We start from the raw sequence: 4,519 nt of genomic DNA on the forward strand, positions 1-4,519 counted from the left end.
AAGGCAGGATAGCGTTTGCCTTAGCATCCTGTCTCTGATCTCAGTCTTTTCCAGCAGTGGGGTGTAACCTGGGGCTCCAGGCTTGTTTCCTGAGAATCACTCAGTGTGATCCAGTGGCTGTTACCGTGGGTGAAGGATGGGTTATAAGGGCAAAAGTTTCTTTTCTCTAATCTTGCAGAATTTTGTGTCTGCTGCAAGGCTGGGAGGAGCCTGGATGAGGTGGGTTAATAATACATGGAGTCTTGCACGCAAACTTTTTGTGCACTGGGGCCTCTCTCTGAACTCAGGGGCAGGTAGCTGTCTGCATGGCTTCTATTAGATCCTGGAAGAGTCAGTGTTTCCTGCCTCTCGTGTTTATTTTGCTGTCTCACCTGTCAGCCATTGTGAGTTGTGCTCAAGAAAAGCACTGTTAAGACGGTGGAGAGACCACCCTTTGACACTAGAGCACCTGCCTTTCTTCCAGTGTTTTCCTTGTCAGGCAACGCCACTGTCGCTGGTGAAGGGCCCACTCAACCTTTCTCTGCTTGTCTCAAGATTGTTTTTTGATGTGAACCTTCTAAATGTCCAACCTTGTTTTAAATCCGCATTGGCTTTTAGCTTCTGACTGGTGAGAACTGGGCCCCCCTCTCTGAAGGAGTTAGTAGTGAGGCATTTGGGTCTGTCACTACCAAGCCAGCAGATCTGAGTGGGAAACGAGACCAGCCGTTCCCATGAAGCCTTCACCATCCCAGCCCAAAGGGAGCTCAGGCCTCAGGTTGGGGCAGGTCCCCACGAAGCAGCCAAATGTTTGCAAAACAAGTACCAGGATCAAGAGGCTCAGGTGGTGGAGACATCCTCAGGTTGCGACAATCTTGGAAGAGTGAGCTGATGGAAAGCCTTGGCGAGCCAAGTCTAGGAGACAGCTGCCTGGGCAGAGCAGGGGTCCCATATGCTCTGGGCTCAGCTAGGCAGGGCTAACTGGCTGAGATAATTGTCTGGTGTTTATATTTGAAAAGGGATACTACGCTTCCAGGATAATTCCCCCCAGCCTCCTCTCTGGGTTAAGATTTCCAATTGGTCTAGAGTCCTGAAGAGAAATCAGGGGCTGATGACCCGACCGACTGGGCTGCAATCACACCTTTCAATACTAATCATCTGCTCCTTGAGTTCAATGACATCGAGCATCCAGCCTCTGGCTGGGGCGGACCTTGCTCGGTGGTTTGCATCACTGGCTTAAGACAATGATTTGAATGGACAAAGTACCGGTCCTGGGCCTTGATAAGCAGGAAATGAAAGCTTGTTTGCAAATAAGCTCGGGAATGCGATCAGCTTCTTCATGGGCATCTGTCTTTGGGTAACTGGCCTGCTAATACCCTAACAGCAGTAAGATGTTAAAAGACACCAGTGAGCCAGTAAGCTTTTGTGCTGAACTTCTCTCTATTCCTCACCTTCCCCCTCTAACTTTCCAGACCTGAAGCAAAGTCAAAGGCAGATAGAATATTTTTTCATCCCTTTGTCAGAAGTGTTCTATCCTGAATGTTTCTTTGGAGGTGTAGTTACCAACTTGATATAAGATATTTCTTCAGTGGTAAGATGTGTTCATGTGCTAATTTGAGTGCTTTTTCTCCCCTCCCCCCTTTTAAATATTGCTTTATTTATTTACTGGAAAGAGAGGGGATGGAGGGAGAGAGATATTGATTATAAGTTAGTACCTGGCTTGGAGTTGTATTAATGTATCATTTATTGTGAAGGAATGTCAAGCAGGAGAAGTGAATCTTTAATCTGTGGACATGGTACTTTCAAATCCTGACTTGTTAATCATAACTTGGAGGATCCAGGGTAGTGGGTGGAATTTTATACCCAAAGATTATCACTGTTCTTACACCAGTGCTTAATCATGTGACCTGATTTGGAAATAGATGTGAGAGTGAGGCCATGGTACAGTAGGTTGGGAGCCTAACCCAACAGGACTCACGTCCTAACAAAAAAGGCAGCATTGAGACATCATCACTTACCAAGTACAGATGGAAAGAAGACACAGAGAAAATGCCAGGCAGTGGGTTGTTGAAGGGAAGCTTCTCTAAGCCCAGGAGCACCTGGAGTTACCTGAACTTCCCAGCCACTGGAGAAAGGCATGGAGCAGATCTCTCTCGGGAGCCTGGGAAGGGAGCATAACCCAGCTGATCATTTAACTCAGGATTTCTTGCCTGTGTGGGAGAATATCCCAGTCTTGTTTTAAACACCCAATCTGCAGTATTAGTACAGGAATCCCAAGAAACAGACCCATGTGACTTCCACAGAATCAAGTCATTTGGAGAGGAATACCTGCACGAGCCTGCCCCAGACTTGTCACGGTGCTATGGTTTTCCAGCTTGGGAGGCGCTCAGTATCTCTGCTCTGCTGCTCCTGCAGGTGTCTAGACGTCAGGGGATACATGGTAGATGCCCATCCACCATAAGCATACCTCAGGCCCCATTACGGAAAGAGATCAGCATGGAACTGAGACAGCTGTTTGGTGGGACTGTCTTCTGTCTCTTCAGTGTTAGAGCCGTAGGAGCAAGACCGTGGCTTATAGTCAAGCACAGTGAACACCTCAGACAGTTGTCATGTGTGTTCTTACCCACCTGTCGAATCTCAGAGGCCTCTGAGATAGATCCATTTACTCCCTTTTGCACTTCTCCCATGCCGACTTGCCCCTGTTTCCCCAGACCCACAGCAGAGCTGGAGAGTAGGGGAAAGTTGAGACCCTGTGAGCTGGTAATAATGCATGAACATGACTTTCATCTCATTGGCACTGTCCTGATGTGATTCTCTTTCTCTACAATGGGAAAGACAACCAGCCTTTATTATTATTATTATTATGGTGGTTGTTGCTATGGTGTTTTTTTTTTTTTTTAACCATAGAGTTGTAAGGACATGCAAACTTCCTGTTATCAATAATAGCAAGATCCAAAGAAGGAACAGGACTTGCATGAGATGTTCTCACTCTGGTAGCACGGGGGTTTTCATATGTTTGAACTTCACTCTGGTCTTGAACTACAACCCTCTTTCTTTCTTTTTTATTTTATCCATTTATTTATTTTTGTGGTGGGGCAGGGTGGGTTGTTCGAACTCTTGTTTCATGATTTCCCAGTTCCTCTGTGTTCTGTCCTCCCCAGACTCCCGTCTTCCTCCTGCCACGCTGCCCGTGCTTGCGCTGTATTACCTTCTGTCCTCTGTCTTTGCCATACTTTGGGCGGGAGAAGAAGACTTGGAGAGGAGAAGACTTCATATTTGTTGAGCACCTGTTTGCCACTGTGTAACATCCTGACTTTTCCCTTGTGTTAGTGGAGGAAGAATCTACAGCCCAAAGATGCCAAAGTCATGCCCAAGGTCATGTGGCTATAAAGACGCAGAACTGGGATCCAGACTTCTTTGCAGGAGGCTCTCTCCAGTTGGAGAAAAGGAACCGTTACCATGGTGCCATGCCTGGACGCAGCTGTAATGGGTCAAGAGAGAGTGAATATGGCACCTTCATGCTATCTTTTCCATTCTTGACCGTCTTCTCCCAGCTTGACTGTTTCTTGTTTGCATATCAGCAAGAGTATTTTAATTCCAAAGAAGCAATGCCTGGTATTTGTAAAGCAGGTGATTTATTTAAATTTTCCTGCTCTCAGCTGTCCCATCTCACAGGTATATGTCTAGCCTTGGAGCAAGGCCAATCAACAAATATTTGGTGGGTGCCCATGATGTCCGGTATGAAAGGAGTGATGTGTGAGCTTGCTCTGTTTGAGTTGGTTAGCAGCTGCGAGAGGTGACTCAGGTGCTGCTCAGTGAGTCAACAGGCCAAAAATAAGGGTGTTCCATGAAGAGAGCAGCCGCTGGCCACCCTCCGTCCGCTGCCCAGGCCTTCTCGTCACGTCTCTGCGCTCCTGGCCTAGTCGGTTGCCACAGCTACATCCTGCTTCCTTCTTTTGGATGTCTTGGCTGAGACTTTGCACTGGTGCCTCTGGAATGGCCTGGATCATGCAGAGGAAAGGCAAGGGCTCCTGAATCCCGGCGTAGGTACCCGGGACAAAAGGGCTGCGGGCACTTCATTTTCTGCATTTGGAAATAAAGGGGTTCCACTTAATGTTAGATAAGTCCTTCTTCCACTTCGAAAGCTTAATACTTTCCACTGTCAATCATTGCTCAACCATTCTTTCCAAAACATAGCCACAACTTTCTTTTCCCTCCTCAAGTTCAGCTCACTCTATCCCTCAAAGCACTTAAGGAAATAGTTACTCTCCCTTGCGCAGGGGCCGTGCTAATCTTCTCTGTATCGTTCCAATTTTAGTATATGTGCTGCCGAAGCGAGCACGGAAATAGTTACTCTCTACCATTTTTTCTAGGTTATTTTTCCCAGGTTCCCGAGGTTTACAAAACTACAGGTTTTATTTTTTGAGCAGAGTTGTTAGCTGCAGAGTGTGGAATTGCATTATGCATGTTTGTAACGTAAGGCACTCCACAAATTTATAGTGTAAAAGTAGAATTTGGTGGTGAATTTCCCTTTATATTCACT

The 4,519-nt window shown here is 46.7% G+C and overlaps 1 non-coding gene across 1 annotated transcript; it reads right to left on the bottom strand.

Annotated features, from left to right (window-relative positions):
- Positions 1-4,211: 4,211 nt before the first annotated feature.
- Positions 4,212-4,318, bottom strand: LOC118759691 (U6 spliceosomal RNA). The gene has a single exon (XR_004996348.1). It is a non-coding gene; the product is annotated as a U6 spliceosomal RNA (small nuclear RNA).
- Between the last annotated feature and the right edge of the window lie 201 nt (positions 4,319-4,519).

This window comes from Ochotona princeps, chromosome 17, assembly GCF_030435755.1.
Source record: "Ochotona princeps isolate mOchPri1 chromosome 17, mOchPri1.hap1, whole genome shotgun sequence".
In the NCBI taxonomy this organism is placed as follows: Eukaryota; Metazoa; Chordata; class Mammalia; order Lagomorpha; family Ochotonidae; genus Ochotona; species Ochotona princeps.